Source organism: Chiloscyllium punctatum, chromosome 17 (genome assembly GCF_047496795.1).
Source record: "Chiloscyllium punctatum isolate Juve2018m chromosome 17, sChiPun1.3, whole genome shotgun sequence".
Lineage (NCBI taxonomy): Eukaryota > Metazoa > Chordata > Chondrichthyes > Orectolobiformes > Hemiscylliidae > Chiloscyllium > Chiloscyllium punctatum.
In genome coordinates, this window is record NC_092755.1 from 88,093,024 (window position 1) to 88,110,606 (window position 17,583).

The 17,583-nt window shown below is 43.7% G+C and overlaps 1 protein-coding gene across 7 annotated transcripts in view; it reads right to left on the reverse strand.

Annotated features, from left to right (window-relative positions):
- The window catches only part of wscd2 (WSC domain containing 2), a 593,216-nt gene that overhangs the window by 329,084 nt on the left and 246,549 nt on the right, over positions 1-17,583 (reverse strand). Inside the window, exon 1 of one of the 7 annotated variants that reach the window (XM_072587826.1) lies at positions 6,622-6,860. The exons of the other annotated variants lie outside the window; for them this stretch is intronic. The gene's annotated coding sequence lies outside the window, so the exon portion shown is untranslated. Of the gene's footprint in view, positions 1-6,621; positions 6,861-17,583 lie in introns of those variants that run through there. 7 annotated transcript variants of the gene reach the window in all.

Here is a 17,583-nt window from a genome sequence, read left to right on the forward strand (position 1 = left end):
GCCGTCCCCCTACTTGGAAAAAGGCTCTCCCTGTCCACCCTATCTAACCCTCTGATTATCTTGTATGTCTCTATTAAGTCACCTCTCAACCTTCTTCTCTCTAACGAGAACAGCCTCAAGGCCCTCAGCCTTTCTTTGTAAGACATTCCTTCCATACCAGGCAACATCCTAGTAAATCTCCTCTGCACCCTTTCCAAAGCTTCCACATCCTTCTTATAATGAGGTGACCAGAACTGTACACAATACTCCAAGTGTGGCTGTACCAGAGCTTTGTACAGCTGCAGCATAACCTCCTGGTTCCAGAACTCAATCCCTCTATTAATAAAGGCCAAAACACTGTATGCCTTCTTAACAACCCTGTCAATCTGGGTGGCAACTTTCAGGGATCTGTGTACATGGACACCGAGATCTCTCTGCTCATCTGCACTCCCAAGAATCTTACCATTAGCCCACTACTTTGCATTCCAATTACTCCGGCCAAAGTGTATCACCTCACACTTGTCCACATTAAACTCATTTGCCACCTCTCAGCCCAGCTCTGCATCCTATCTAGTTTCTCTGCAACCTACTACATCCTTCGTCACTATCCACAACTCCGCCGACCTTAGTGTCGTCCGCAAATTTACTAACACACCCATCTAAGCCCTCATCCAGGTCATTTATAAAAATGACGAACAGCAGTGGACCCAACACCGACCCTTGTGGTACGCCACTAGTAACTGGACACCAAGATGAACATGTTCCATCAACTACAACCCTCTGTTTTCTTTCAGCAAGCCAATTACTGATCCAAATTGCTATGTCTCCCACAATCCCATTCCTCCTGTTAAGTTCAATTAATATCCACAACAACTATGGCCATACGGGATAGGTTGTTTGGGCCCTCAAGCCTGATCTGCCATTCAATAGGATTCCATTTTCCCTTCAACCCTTGCTTTCCCTTTGATTGTTGTAATAACCCATCTGTTTCACCAATGTCCTTTAGGGAAGGAAATCTGCTGCCCTTTCATGGTCTGATCTATGTGTGACTCCAGAACGACAGCAATGGGGTTGACTCTTAACTGCTCTCTAAAAGACCTTAGAAGTTCCTCGATTCAAGGATATTTAAAGATGGGCAACAAATGCTGGTCTTGCCCTAGTCCTGTCAAGGGATAGATATTAAATTCACACAGCAAGATCCCAAGGAAGGGCAATTTAATAATGAGCAGGTGGTGAGCGAGGTCACAAAGAGTTTGGAAGTTCATTGTCCTGCTCACTATGAGATGAGAGTGAATCCATTGCATGCTTGACAGTTTCTGGTCAATATTCTTTCAAGGTGATGACTGTGTGGGATGAGAAGCAAAGTCTAACTGAGGTATATAAGATACTGAAGGGAACTGACAAAGTTGATACAGTTTCCTCATGTAGGGCAATCTCAAACAGGAGGTCATAGCTTTAGATTAAAGGGTGACAGATTTTAAACAGAGGTGAGAAAGGAAATGACCTCCTCTCACAGAGTTATGAATCTGTGAAATTCACTACCCCAGAGTGCAGTGGGACACTGAGTAAATGTAAGGAGGAGACAGACAGATTTTTAATGAGTTGAAGGGTTATGGAGAGTGGGCAGGAAAGTGGAGTTGAGGCCGAGATTTGATTTGATTTGATTTATAATTACTGTCACATGTACCAAGATACAGTGAAAAGTGTTGGCCTGCATACTTTACTAGCAGATTGTACCTTACAAGTGCATCAGGATAATGGAATAGAGTTCAGGATACAGTGTTACAGCTGCCGAGATCGTGCACAGACCAGTCAACATTAAAATTAAAGAGGTCCATTGAAAAGTCTGAACAGTAGGGAAGAAGCTGTTCTTGTACACAAACATTTATATCTTCTGCCTGATGGAAGAGGGTGGAAAACAGTATAACCAAGGTAAGAGGGGCCTTTGATGATGTAGTTGCTTTCCCAAGCCAGTGGGAAGTACAGTATGGATGGAAGGCTGGTTTGCCTGACAGACTGGGCTGTGTTCACAACTTTCTGTGGTTTCTTGCCGTCTTGAGAACAGCAGTAGCCATACCACGTTGTGAGGCATCAGGATAGGATGTTTCCTATGGTGCATCTTCAAAAATTGGTCAGAGTCTCTTCGGACATGCCGAATTTCATTAGCCTCCTGAGGAAGTAGAGGCGTTGTTATGCCTTCTTGACTGTAATGTCAACGTGGGTAGTTCAGGACCGACTGTTGGTGATCGTCACTCCCAAGAACCTGACGCTCCCTACCATCTCCACCTCAGCACCATTGAAGTGAGCTCAGTCATGATCACACAAAGCGGTGGAACAGGCTGGACGACCCACTCCTGCTCTTCTGACTATGCCTTAAAAGTGGAACAGTCCTGTTTAAAAGTTTAGGGAAAAAAAAGCTGGATTTTCTTTTTAGGCCTTGAAAGGGTCAGAATTTAATTTCACTAGCTGCCTTCCCACTTGCTCAGCTTCACCATGACATACAGTTGTGGAGGGAGGTGAGTAGAAGGAGTTGGGTGGTGGGGCCATCTGCCCATGACTGGCTGAGCCCATTAACAGTCCTTGAAGACCGAATGTTGGAGACGGACGGGATTTCCCAGGCCCCAGGAAGTGGCATTGCAGCCCTCATCATGGCATGGTTGGTGCCAGGGCTCCAGGCAGGGACAGAGATCTCCCTACTCTGCTTAGCTCCAGCTCCAGTGACTTAGGGGAAGGCCTGTTCCTGCAGTACCACCATGCTTCACAGAGAGAGGGAGCCACCTGTCAATCGAAAACATAAATACCCAACGGGCTCAGCCTGGCACAGAAGAGATCCGGCAACTACATTTTTCCACAATTTGAACACTGGAACCAACAGAGAGTGGGCTGCCAACTTTTCACTTAAGTCAAAGCATTGCCAACCCTACAGAGAGTAAACATAAAAGCAATTCCAAAGTGTTAAATAAAAACACAACAAAACAACGCAGGAATTGAAAGGAGAGAAAATTGGCGCATTTCATGAAAGGATAAAACACAGACACTGGCACGGTTTCAACTTGCATATCCAAACCCAGTGCAAAATGAAGGATGAAATGATTCTAATTATATTGTTGATGCTAGGGTGGTTTAGTAAACTGGTGAAGGGAAAATGGCACTTGAGCCAACTTGCAATATGCTTCATGTACATGTCTATTGCCATCTTACTCATCTCTATTTAATCCATGTTCCATTGTTCATTCAACATTTCTTCATGGGCTGAACATTTGCTTTGGAGATGTGAAACAGCAGAAATTCTAGCCCCCAGCAGGTCAATGCATTGAGTGTGGGAGTTGGGAGGTCACGTTGTGGCTTTACAGGACATTGGTTAGGCCACTTTTGGAATACTGCATGCAATTCTAGTCTCCCCAATATAGGAAGGATATCGTATAACTTGAAAGGGTGCATAGAGTCATAGAGATGTACAGCACGGAAACAGACCCTTCAGTCCAACCCGTCCATGCCAACTAAATATCCGAATCCAATCTAGTCCCACCTGCCAGCACCCAACCCATATCCCTCCAAACCCTTCCTATTCATATACCCATCTAGCTGTCTTTTAAATGTTGCAATTGTACCAGCGTCCACACTGGCAGCTCATTCCACACACGCACCATCACTGCATGAAGAAGTTGCCCCTCAGGTCTCTTGCATACCTTTCCCCTCTCACCCTAAACCTATGCCCTCTAGTTCTGGACTTTCCCACCCCAGGGAAAAGACTTTGTCTATTTATCCCATCTATGTCCTTCATGATTTTATAAACCTCTATAAGGTCACCCCTCAGCCTCCGAAGCTCCCAGGACAACAGCGCCAGCCTATTTAACCTGTCCTTACAATTCAAATTCTCCAACCCTAGCAACATCCTTGTAAATCTTTTCTGAACTCTTTCAAGTTTCACAAAGGTGCAGAAAAGATTAACAAGGATGTTGCTAGGGTTGGAGGATTTGAGCTATAGGGAGAGGCTGAATAGGCTGGGGCTGTTTTTCCTGGAGCATCAGAGGCTGAGGGATGACCTTATAGAGGTTTATAAAATCATGAAGGGCATGGATAAAGTAATTAGACAAGGTCTTTTCCCTGGGGTGGGGGAGTCCAGAACTAGAGGGCATAGGTTTAAGGTGAGATGGTGAAGACTTAAATCGGACCTAAGGGGCAACATTTTCATGCAGAGGCTGGTACATATACGGAATGAGCTGCCAGAGGAAGTGGTGGAGGCTGGTACAATTGCATGAGCCAAATGCTTTATTTGAGATATCTGGTTGGCATGGACAAGTTGGTCTGAAGGGTATATTTCCCTGCTGTATACCTCTGTAACTCTGTTGTGAGTCCAGAGTCACATGTAGGTCAGACCACAGAATGTTGGCAGTGGCATGAATGAACCAGGTGGGCTTTTCCCCCCAACAACTGGTCATCATTAGACTCATAATTCCAGACGGCTTACTGAATTCAAATCCCACCATCTGCCATAGTGAGATTCAAACCTGGGTCCCCAAATGTTTTCTGAGTCTCTGGATTCAAAGGCTCGAGATTATACCACTGGGCCATTGCTGCCCATTGTCACAGAGATAGGCTCTGGGTAAAATTAAAGGGGGCTGATGACTGGAAGGCCAGTCAGAGGCTTTCCAGTTCCAGAGGAGCAGCAGATTGCATCCAGTCACTGAGTGAGGCTCCAGCAAGGAAATGTCTCTCTTTCACTCACCATCCTCAAAACTGAAAAATTAAAAACAGTGAAGATATCCGGGCCACCTCTGTAGGGGATGTGGAAAGAGAGAGCAGATGGGCAAGGAGTGGGTTAAATCGGAGCATCCCATTAAGAGGGAGAGCAACTGTACCAACAACCAATCATGGAGATGGGTTTCTGAGTCTACCTGAGCTCTCAGATTGTCACCCTCAGGCATTAAAGCATCCCCTGGAATGTCCAGATTACAGGACCCTGAGTGTAAAATCTTATTCTATCCAATGCAAAGTTCTCAAATTTAAATTTAATGTTGATCTTGCTCTCTGTACACCTTCTCTCTGGCCATAACATTGTATTGCTCCCTCTGCTCTATTGCCCTCATGGTAATTGGGTATGGTATGGTATGATTTGCCTGTACTGCACACAAAACAAAACTTTCCCTCAGTACAGGTGACAACAATCAAATTAAATCAATGAGCCTATTTAGCTGCCCCCTCATGGGAGCAGGATACCCTTCGGGTCCTAACTTCACCTGTTGTGAAATGGAAAGGAGGGGTGGGAAATAAAACTGAAAGACTCACTGTGATAGCTGCTAGAAAAGATAGAGGTGACCTGAGGCCTGTGTTTGGCAGTCTACTCACACATGAGGGATGCTCATTTCAGAAAGGTGCCAATGACATTGGCACCGACAGTCAACTGGCATTCAGCCCCTCGAGCTTATTCTAGACTTCCAGATGAAAGAAAAATAGTAAAACTGGTGACTGGATCATCTTGTACATTTCAAAATGGAGCTCCTGCAGGTCACAACATCTTCATGCAGGAAATATTACTGCCTTATGTTTTCTCTTTTCTCCCTCTAAGCAGTCATTAATGAATGACTTATTTCTATCTCCCACCTTTGTTCCACAAAATAACCTCACAATTAAAATCTATCCATGTCAATTTTGAAATTTTCCATAGACTTCTTAGCCTGCTGAAAGTGAAAACGTACTTTGTGTTATTACCCTGAAGAATTCACCCCTAATTTTAAGGTAATGGACTCCTCTCTAAAAGGAACATTTCTGAGGTAAAGTTGTCATGGTTCCAGAGCACCATTGAAGCTGCTCTCTCATTAGACAGAGATGATTGGTGATGGATTAGACCTGGGGGTCACCATGCCCCAGGTGAGGAGCAAGGTTGAGAAGGCAGAATCTCCACGGAAGCCTCACACAGTGCTGGATATTAACTCCATGCTGTTTGTGGCACCCTATGTCATAGAACTGCTATCCAAACAACTCCTTCTGGATGTGGTATGTATCCTTAGTTTTGTATTCATTCATTGGATGAAGGCATCGCTGGCTAGGCCAGCATTTATTGTCCATCCTTAATTGCCCTAAGGGAGGTGGTTTAAGAGTCAACCATATTGCTGTGGGTTTGGAGCAACATGTAAGTAAGGAGGGCAGTGTCCTTCCCTAAAGGACATTAGTGAACCAGATGGGATTTTCCAACAATGGACTCATGATCATCATTAGATTCTTAATTCCACATTTTTATTGAATTCAGATGCCACTATCTGTTGTGGCAGATTTCAAACCCAGGGCCCCAGGACATTACCTGGGTTTAGGGATTAACAGTCCAGTGATAATACCACTATGCCATCGCCTATTACTTTGTGTACTGTATTGAGAAAAGACACACCATTTGGACTCACAACAGCAGCCACTGTTAAACTAACTTCATTCATGTCTCCCCAACAGAGAGTGCAGCAGAAACAGCAGCGTAACAAAATACCCAGAGCTCTTACAACATAGACCACACTTAACATCTCAATCACTTCAAGTAAATCTCACCCTTAATCCTACCCCCTCATGGGTTTACAGCTTCTCAGAAAGAAAGGATGAAAGAAATATTAAACAAGAAAGGTTAGCGTTATCCTTCCATTGCTTACAGCTCACCTCAATGATTCGTTCAACCTTGCCCAACAGGTCTCCTTCAGCGGTTCCGGCTGAGGGGCTGTGACTGTACAGTCAGTGACGTGGGAGGGATTTGAAAAGAACCGGTTCCTGTGATTTCAGTTTGAAGATGTTCATTCAGCCACTGCAAGGCAAGGCTAATTGCAATACCAGCTGTAGATACAATACTCAGTCACGTCCCGCGTAAAGTACATGGCTTTCAACATATGGGCAAATCAGCAGTCTGCTAATCACCAGCGAGCAGATGATAATGAGATTTGAGATGGCAGCCTGGAGTTTTCCTTTAAATTATGGATTAGAGTTCCTAAAATAAGACCCACAGATTAAAACAGAGGATAATATTACACTTGTGGTGGTGTTCTTTTGAAAAGCGGACATTACAGACTCTGAAACAGTAGACCACATTTGCTATTGTTGCACTAATAATATTAAATTTGCTGTGTTTGCTGACAATTAAACTTATGGTCTCATTGAGTTATAGAGTCATGGAGATGTACAGCATGGAAACAGACCCTTTGGTCCAACCCGTCCATGCTGACCATATTTCCTAACCTAATCTAGTCCCATTTACCAACACTTGACCCATATCCCTGTAAACCCTTCCTGGCATATACCCATCCAGATGCCTCTTAAATGTTGTGATTGTACCAGCCTCCACCACTTCTTCTGTCTGCTCATTCCATGCACGCACCACCCTCTGTGAAAAAAGGTTGCGCCTTAGGTTCCTTTTAAATCTCTTCTGTCTCACCCTAAACCTATGGCCTCTAGTTCTGGACTCCCTAACACCAGAGAAAAGACTTTGTCTATTTACCCTAACCATTCCCCTCATGATTTTATAAGCCTCTGTAAGGTCACTGCTCAGCCTCCGATGCTCCAGTGAAAACAGCCCCAGCCTGTCCAGCCTCTTCCTGTAGCTCAAAGCCTCCAACCCTGGCAACATCCTTATAAATCTTTTCTAAACCCTTTCAATTTTCATAGTTAATGGGGCTAGATGTCTATTTGCCCCATCCACCGTGCTGATCAGTGATTGGAGTAAGGAAACAATAATAACAACCATAATAAAGCTAACAACAAAATGCCCACTATGTGGAAAAAAAAACCCCGAAGGCACTTTGTTAAAACAGACAACTGAGAGGAACAACTTAGACAAAGATGGAGCCTTTGAAGAGGTTCCACGAAGACGTTCTTTATTCTCTCTTCACACAGTCTGCCAGCCAAAGTCAGAAGTTACTTCAGAAAATAATCCTCAGATCAAGTCAATATCTGTGGAGAGCATAAACAACGTCTCGTCTCTCAGTTCCTCGGCTCATCTGCTGTCTGCACCAATGCTGACTGTGCTGTCAAAAGTATCCAACCGTTTGAAAACACAACAAACTTTATTTTAACCAGCACCTTAATGAAGCGGCAGTGTTGATGAACTGGCAAAAATTATATCTCTCAAATACCAGACGTTTGCTGTCTTATTGTGATCTCCGCAATGTCCGAGTTGTTAGCTGGGAGTGCAAGTGACAAGTCTCTGTACCAGTAAGTTTTATTTAAGGCAAAGTTGCATTACTATTCAAGTGATTTAAGCTGTAAATAAAGTTTAACAGAGATGTGTATAACCACTGCATTATGTTTCTATTGCTTACTGAGCGTTTTTACATTGATTATATGGACCTTTTGATCAAATGGAATATTTGATAAACAGATGTGCAGATGAGGTGAACCGGCCATGCTAAATTGCCCATAGTGTTAGGTGCATTAGTCAGGGGTAAATATAGGGTAGAGGAATGGGTCTGGGTGGGTTAATCTTTGGAGGGTCGGTGTGGACTTGTTGGGCCGAAGGGCCTGTTTCCATACTGTAGGGATTCTAATCTAATCAAAGGTACCCTCCTGGTCCCAGAAATGCTAGTTAATAAAAGAAATGTTGCATATGCTTCAGATTTTCTCATTTTGTTTTTGCCTAGATCTGCAAAGAGAAAGGAAAATGCAACAGTTTCTTTTCATATTTGATTTAAATGTAATTTCCGGAGTGAAATCAGGGCTGCAGATGAGGGGTGACCCGAAGGTGATCTTTCAAGTTCTGAAAGGTTTTGACAGGCCAGACCTGGAGAGCATGTTTCCACTTCTGGGGTAGTATGGAAACAGGAACCATAAATAAAACATAGTCAGAGTAAATCCCCAAAGGAAATTCTGAAGAATCTTATCTAGAAAGTGGTTGGAATATGGAATTTATAGAGTCATACAGCACAGAAATAAATCCTTCAGTCCAATCAGTCCATGACAATCATAATCCCAAACTAAACTAGTCCCACCTGTCTGCATTTGGCCTATATCCCTCTAAATATTTCTTATTCATGTACCTGTCTTTTACACATTGTAACTGCACCCAGATCCACCACTTCCTCTGGAAGTTCATTTCACACACAGACCACTCTCTGTGTAAAAGAAAAATCCTCATCTCTCTTTTAAGTCTTTCTCCTCTCTCCTTGAAAATATACCTCCTAGTCTTGAAATCCCCCATCCTCAGGAAAAGACACCTTATCTATACCTCTCATGATTTTATAAAAAACTTTTCATGGTCACCCCTCAACCTCCTATGCTCCAGTGAAAAATGTCCCAGCCTATCCAGCCCCTCCTTATAACTCAAACCCTCCATTCCTGGCAACATCCTGGTAATTCTCTTCTGAACCTTCTCCAGCTTCCTAATATCCTTCCTTTTACAAGGCGACCAGAACTGGGACACAGTGCTCCAGAAGAGGCTGCATCAACGAGTTGTACAACATCAACATACCGTCTATACTCAAGGTCTGAGCAATGAAGGCAAGCATCTAGCCATAGTTGAGGTGACTATTATGGTTGCATTTTAGGGGAAGCAGAATAAATACATAAAGGAGAGAGGAATAAATGGGAATGTTAATGGAGTGAGATAAAACGGATTGAAAGAGTTGCATGTGGAATATAAATACAGTCATGATTTTGAGCCAAATAATATTTTTCTGTATTGTATATTCGATGGACATCTTTCAGGAATAGTAAATTTTATCTGTATTTCCTGAATCTAGTTAATTTTATAGAGTGCTAATGTTTAACCCTCAGTCTGGGACAGCGGGATATTACTCATACCCACCTTAGTGAAAGATGTTTTATTTCCAAATTCAAGTGTGCAGACACTAGTTGCATGTGGCACAGTGGATTTGCTTACATAATCTAAAAACATCATCTGGAAACTTCAAATTTTAAGTGTCAGGCTAAGTGGGGTGGATCTTGTGATTATACTGTACCTTTAAGAAAATTATTTTCTGTGCCATTTCTCTTGCTGAGAGGTGTTGCAACAGTGGTTATGGAATGCCTGCTTCAGAAACAGTGGGGAAACAGCTTTGAGCTCCCTCAGTACTTTATTAAATTAGACAAAAGAATCCGGAGTGGGTGGAGTTAGGCTCTCACAAACCCAGGTAGTTTTGCATTCAGTTGGGGTTTGGAATTGGCTGTTGAAACTGACACATATAATTCTATCTCTGCTGCACCAAAAAGCTTGAGTTCTCTTTCTGTGCTTTTAGATTTCTGCTTTCAGTCTTCCTTTCTCCTTGACTGGAAGGGAGATAGTTTGTGAGAAAAATCTGTTTTCATAGAAACCCTACAGTATGAAAACAGGCCCCTCAGCCCAAAAGGTCCACCCCAACCCTATGAAAAGTAACCCACCCTGACCCATTCCCTATTATCCTATATTTACGCTTGACTAAGCACCTAACCTACACATCCCTGAACACTATGAGCAATTTAGCTTGGCCAATTCACCTAAACTGCACATCTTTGGGTTGTGGGAGGAAAGCGGGAGCACCCCGGGTCCCTGTTGCTGTGAGGCAGCTGTGTTAACCACTGAGCCACTATCCCACCCCCACAAATTAATTTTGCTGAATTTGCCTTTGCCAAGAGTGTATTTACAGAATGTCGTTAAATTGCAGCGATTGATGATTATTACGTAAATAATATATTAGGTTATTAAATATTTCAATAAAGTGATACCAATTCTTTATTTTTTGTTTGCATGTTTTAACTGTGTTGTAAGAATAAAGTGTGTTTGCTTAAAGTCAATAGAATCACATCTGGAAAAACCACCAGACACTTGCCTTTAAATAGAATGAGAAGTGGTGGTGTCCCTACCTCTGAACTGGGAGGCCATGATTCAAGTCCCATATGCTCTACAGCTGTGTAATAACATCTCTTACTGGTTAATTGACTTGTCTCCTAAATATCTTTTGAGGGGGTTTGGTCTGGTCCATAACAATACTCTTGTTTACCCTTTGAGTTCCACAGCTAGCGTGTCCCCTTCCACAGGGACAGGTCTTATTGTAAGATCCAAGCCCACATATTAATATTGTCTAGCCTAGATATAAGAAGCAAAGTCATGTTGGGAAGGCTAATTTCAATATTCGAGATGCTTGAGAAACTGTTGGGAGCAATTTCTGAAAATAAAATTAGTAAGACTGGCACACATACAGTCCCCTCCATGATCACAAGGTGCTCAAGTTAATATCCCAGCTGATGAATATATCAAATTCCAGAGTGGAACCTGGCTAAATAATTTGACTTTCAATTTGGTTACTGTGTTGATCAGTCATTAAATGTGAGGCTGTCAGTGTAGGTTTAACAAAAGAACAGAGAGTGGGGTCTCATAGGGGCCGGATTGACATGGGAGATGCTGAGAAACCTGGGCATATCACGAGAAGTCAGGAGATGCCTTTCTCAATGTTAGGCGCAAAATGTCACATTTTCCACGCATCATTCCACGTGAGATTCACACTCGGGAACGACGAGAGGGGGATTATTGTTCATTATCACTTTTATTAACAGTGAAGTCCATCTCATTAATATGCAGATTTAAATAAAAATTAACCTAGTTTTTAGGAGCAGGTGGGATTGAACCAGGGTCTCCTGCTCCCAGGGTAGGGGCACTACGATTGCATCATTAGAGGGCCCCAGCAAGTTTCTTCTTTTTTAATTTAACTTATTTATCTAATTAACCAGTCAGCAATATTATTCCACAGCTCTGGGGCATGTGGGACTTGAACCAGGACCTCCTGGTTCAGAGCTAGGGACACCACCACTGGGCCACAGGAGGGCCCCTGCAGGCTTCTATTCCACAAGATGCTGGATAGAAGCCAGATGCTGACAACTGCCAATCAGCCAGTCGGAGCAGGTGCCTGGTCACTCCAGCTTACCACTCACTCCTCCTGACCTCCACCTTAAACACTAACACTAACATCTCTGGGCTTGTTCCACAGCAGGGGCCACACACCCCACATCCAATACATGCCAGCCTCTCCATACTAATATACAAATCTCTCCTTCACTAACAGTGTACTTCTGCACTTCAATACTGTACTTTGAGTAGGGCACTGACACATAGAGTCTTAGAGTCATAGAGATGTACAGCAGGGAACCAGACCCTTCAGTCCAACCCGTCCATGCCGACCAGACATCCTGACCTAGTCTAGTCTCATTTGCCGGTACTTGGCCCAAATCCCTCTAAACCTTTCCTATTCAGATACCCATCTATATGCCTTTTAGATGCTGTAATTGTACCAGCCTCCATCACTTTCTCTGGCTGCTCATTCCATACACACATCACCATCTTTGTGAAAATGTTGTCCCTTTGGTCCCTTTTAAATTTTTCCCCTCTTACCTCAAATCTATGCCCTCTAGTTCTGGACTCACCCAAACCATGGAAAAGACCATGTCTATTTATCCTATCCATGCCCCTCATGATTTTATAAACTTCCATAAGTTCCATAAGCTGCAGTTGTACAAGTCCTTGGTGAGACTACACTTGGAATATTGTGTCCAGTTCTGGTCGCCCTATGATAGGAAAGGGACAGAGGCTTTGGAGAGGGTGCAAAGAAGGTTTACCAGGATACTGCCTGGACTGGAGGGCTCGCCTTATGAAGAAAGGTGAAATAAGCTTGGACTTTTCTCTCTGGAGAGAAGGAGGAAGAGAGGAGACCTGATCGAGGCGTACAAAATAATGAGAGGAATAGATAGAGTCAATAGCCAGATACTTTTCCCCAGGGCAGGATTGGTTGGTATGAGAAGTCATAGTTTGAATTATTAGGAGGAAGGTATAAAGGAGACGTCAGAGGAAGGTTCTTTACGCAGAGAGTTGTGAATGCATGGAATGCGTTGCCAGCTGTGGTGGTTGAAGCAGAGTCATTGGGGACATTTAAGCAACTGCTGGACATGCACATGGATAGCAGTGAGTTGAGGGGTGTGTAGGTTAAGTTACTATATTTTATAGTAGGATTAAATCTTGGCACAACATCATGGGCCAAAGGGCCTGTTCTGTGCTGTACTTTTCTATGTTCTATGTCACCCCTCAGCCTCCAATGCTCCAGGGAAAACAGCCCCAGCCGATTCAACCCGTCCCTACAGCTGAAACCCTCCAACCTGGCAACATCCTTGTACATTTTTTCTGAACCCTTTCAAGTTTCACAACATCCTTCCTATAGGAGGGAGACCAGAATTGCACACAATATTTGAAAAGTGGCCTAACCAATGTCCTGTACAGCTGCAACATGACCTCCTAACTTCTGAACTCAATTGTTCTATATTCTTCCACAGGAAGAATCATGGTCTCAGCATCTACCCTTTCAAGCCTCCTCAGAATCTCTCTTGACGATCTCTAAGACGATCTCTCATTTTTTCAAAATCTGATGACTATAGGCCCAACCCGCTCAACATATTTTCATCACACAACATCTTCATTGAAGGAATCAGCCTGGTGAAATTTTATGATCTCTGCATGGTCTTTCTTAAGTAAGGTGACCAAAACTGTATACTGGTTTAAAGAATCTGGAGTACATGTCAACAATGCATCTACCCATTGGCTATCATTATTAATTTGATTTATCCAATAGATGTAGAGATTAAAGTTACTCACAATTATTGCAACACCTTTCTTGCAATCCTGCTGTAGTGATCAGAATCACAAAAATATCATATAATCCCCAGAGTGTGTAAACAGGCCATTCATCCCATCGAGTCCACACTGCCCTCTGAACAGCATTCCACCCAAACCCATCCACCAACCTATCCCTGTAACCCACATTTCCCAGGGTTAGCCCACCTAGCCTGCACATCCCTGGATTCTATTGGCAATTTGACATGGCCAGTCCACATGACCAGCTCAGCTTTGGACTATGGAGGAAATCAGAGCATCCAGAGGAAATCCATTCAAACACAGAGCGAAGGTGCAAACTCCGAACAGTCCCCTGAGAGTGGAATCAAAAGCGGATCCCTGGTGCTGTGAGGCAGTTATGCTAACCACTGAGTCACTGTGCTGCCCTAAGGATTGTAACAAGTTCAGCAAGATGGACCTCATAAAATATGAGTTCCTGTTTGGGGCCGATAATCTGGCCCATTCACCTTTTGATGAATTACATACATAGACTTACAAATCTATTCACTTCTTTGCTGTTCCTAGTTTCAAACTAAAGTGAAATACTCCAAATGCCTTTCTCTGGACCAATCCTTAACATTTACTGTTTTGGACTTCAATAGCCACAGTTTTGCCAACTCAAACCATGTCCCCTTGCAACTTCTTGTTCTCATTACCTGGATACATTATCCTTTTTAAATTTGTGCTACCTTCAAAACTGGATACAATACTCTATTACTTCAGTTAGCTTTGACAAATATTTTGCGTGGTGTATGTTGACCTGAAAGCATCTGAAAAGGTTCATGTTTGGCTGAGTTCAGTAACCATCACCCACAGAGACGATGCCACAGGGACTTGTTCAGAGTAAAGAAAGAAATTGCTATAAACAGACCTGGAGCTAATGTGCCTCTAACAGTTTCGATTTGGAGATGCTGGTGTTGGACTGGGGTGGACAAAGTTAAAAATCACACAACACCAGGTTATAGTCCAACAGGTTTAATTGGAAGCATCTTTTGAAGAAGCTGCACTCTGAAAGGTTTAATTGGAATCTATAGATTCTGTGTCTTACAATTATGTACTCCACAACCACCTGATGAAGGAGCGTCGCTCCGAAAGCTTGTGCTTCCAATTAAACCTGTTGGACTATAACCTGGTGTTGTGTGATTTTTAACTTCTAACACTCTCGACAGGGATGGGACTACAGATTTATACTTATGGACTATGAACAATTAGAAGATGTTATACAGTTTCTGGATTAAAGCTGCTCTTTACCACGGGAGAAAAGAACTTGCATTTTTTTTTGGAAATTACGCGAAAAGTTAAATGTAAACTGTAATCCATCTGATTACAGAAAGTGGCTTTTGGAAAATTACCAAACAAAGCTTTTAGGAAGAAACGAGTTGGTGTTCACTACCTTTAATTGCTGGAAACTCTGGCTTTGGAAGAGACTACAAAGCTCCTGCACTGCTGAGCAATTCTTTCTGATCTTAGTTTCTGCTTCACAAACCCAGGATATACAGAAGAGGAAAACCTCCAAAACTGCAAAAAGGCTAAAAAGACCTCTCTTCCTGTCTTGGTTGGAGAATGTGCATACATGATAAAATTTCCACAACTCAGTAATTTGAATACCTATAAACTCAGACAAACTGAACTGTGTTCACTTTCTAAAGACTTGGAACTAGCTTGATATCTATCCAAACTGAAGCTTCTTGAGAAATTCTTCCACTGATCCATGACTGTCAACAAGTTGATATCGTAAACAAGAAATCCAGTGGACTGAGACTTCATTAACATCTATCCTTTATTCTCAGACCATGGTCAATAAAGATGCTTTGATTTTATCCTTTACGAACATCATCTGTGATGCCCTTGTTCTTTGTTGTATTTTGATATTTCAAACTTCAGAACTTTAATAAATGCTCATGGAATTGAAAGAATCAGCAATAACTCTGTCTGCAATAAACTGCGAAGGAGCAAGAATAAATTGTAATACAGGAATTGAAAACAATTAGCCATGCCTGGGGGATAAAACAGGGTGACGCTACATAAACAACTGTTTAAACAACTACTTGATAACTGGCTGCCTTCTGCCACAAGGACAAATGATTCCCCTGCAGAAGAATTTAAGGAGTTTATGGGCAGCACGGTGGCGCAGTGGTTAGCACTGCTGCCTCACAGCGCCAGAGACCTGGATTCAATTCCCGCCACAGGCAACTGTCTGTGTGGAGTTTGCACGTTCTCCCTGTGTCTACGTGGGTTTCCTCCGGGTGCTCCAGTTTCCTCCCACGGTTCAACAATGTGCAGGTCAGGTGAATTGGCCATGCTAAATTGTCCCTAGTGTTAGGTGAAGGGGTAAATGTAGGGGAATGGGTCAGGGTGGGTTATTCTTTGGAGGGTTGGTGTGGACTTGTTGGGCCGAAGGGCCTGTTTCCACACTGTAAGTAATCTAATTGCAGGAAAATTGTGTCTTCAGCACAGTCAATGTGGATTTCTCCAGCTTCCTCATTTCCCCTCCTGTCACCTTATCCCTGATTCAACCTTCCAACTCAGACCTGTCCATCTTCCTTCCCACCGATCCACTCAACCCTCCCCTCGACCTAGCACCATCACCACCACCTTCATCTACCCACCACACATTCAGCCACCATCCTCCCAGCCCCTCCCACCTCCCATTTTTCTCTCAGCACTCCTTGGCTCACAGCCTCATTCCTGATAAAGGCCTTATGCCTGAAACGTTGCTTCTCCTGCTCCTCAGATGCCGCCTCACTGGCTGCGCTTTTCCAGCACCATACTCTCAACTCTGATCTCCAGCATCTTTAATCCTCACGTTCTCCTAGTAAGGTAAGGTAAGGCATGGTAAAGACAAGGTAAGGCTCACAGGTGAGCCAGCACCACACTCTCTTACATTGCCTGACCATACCTTACCATACCTTGCCTTACCTTACCATGCCATGTCTTGCCTTCCCTTACCTTGCCATGCCTTCCCTTGCCTTGCCATGCCTTACCTTGCCTTACCTTACCTTGTCTTACCATGCCATGTCTTGCCTTCCCTTGCCTTGCCATGCCTTACCTTATCTTGCCATGCCTTACCTTATCTTGCCATGCCTTACCTTGCCTTGCCATGCCTTACCTTATCTTGCCATGCCTTACCTTGCCTTACCTTACCTTGTCTTACCATGCCATGCCATGCCTTGCCTTACCTTGCCTTACCTTGCCTTGCCATGCATTACCTTATCTTGTTATGCCTTGCCCTACCTTGCCTTACCTTACCTTACCTTGCCCTACCTTGCCTTACCTTACCTTACCTTGCCCTACCTTGCCATGCCTTACCATGCCTTACCTTGCTTTACCTTACCTTGCCTTATCTTACATTACCTTACCTTGCCTTGCCATGCATTACCTTACCTTGTTATGCCTTGCCCTACCTTGCCTTACCTTACCTTACCTTGCCCTACCTTGTCATGCCTTACCAAGCCTTACCTTGCTTTACCTTACCTTGCCTTATCTTACATTACCTTACCTTACCTTGCCATGCCTTACCTTACCTTGCCTAACCTTACAATGCCATACCTTACCTTGCCATGCCTTACCTTACCTTGCCTTACCTTGCCTTACCTTACCTTGCCATGCCTTACCTTACCTTACCTCACCTCACCTCAGGGGATCTCCCATCCACCGCCTCCAACCTCATAGTCCCACAACCCCGCACCGCCCGTTTCTACCTCCTGCCCAAAATCCACAAACCTGACTGCCCCAGCCGACCCATTGTCTCAGCCTGCTCCTGCCTCACCGAACTCATCTCTGCATAACTCGACACGGCCCTGTCCCCCTTAGTCCAAGAACTCCCCACCTACGTTTGGGACACCACCCACGCCCTCTACTTTCTCCATGATTTTTGCTTCCCCGGTCCCCAACGCCTTATCTTCACCATGGACATCCAGACCCTATACACCTCCATCCCCCATCACGAAGGACTCAAAGCCCTTTGCTCCTTCCTTTCCCACCATACCAACCAGTACCCTTCCACT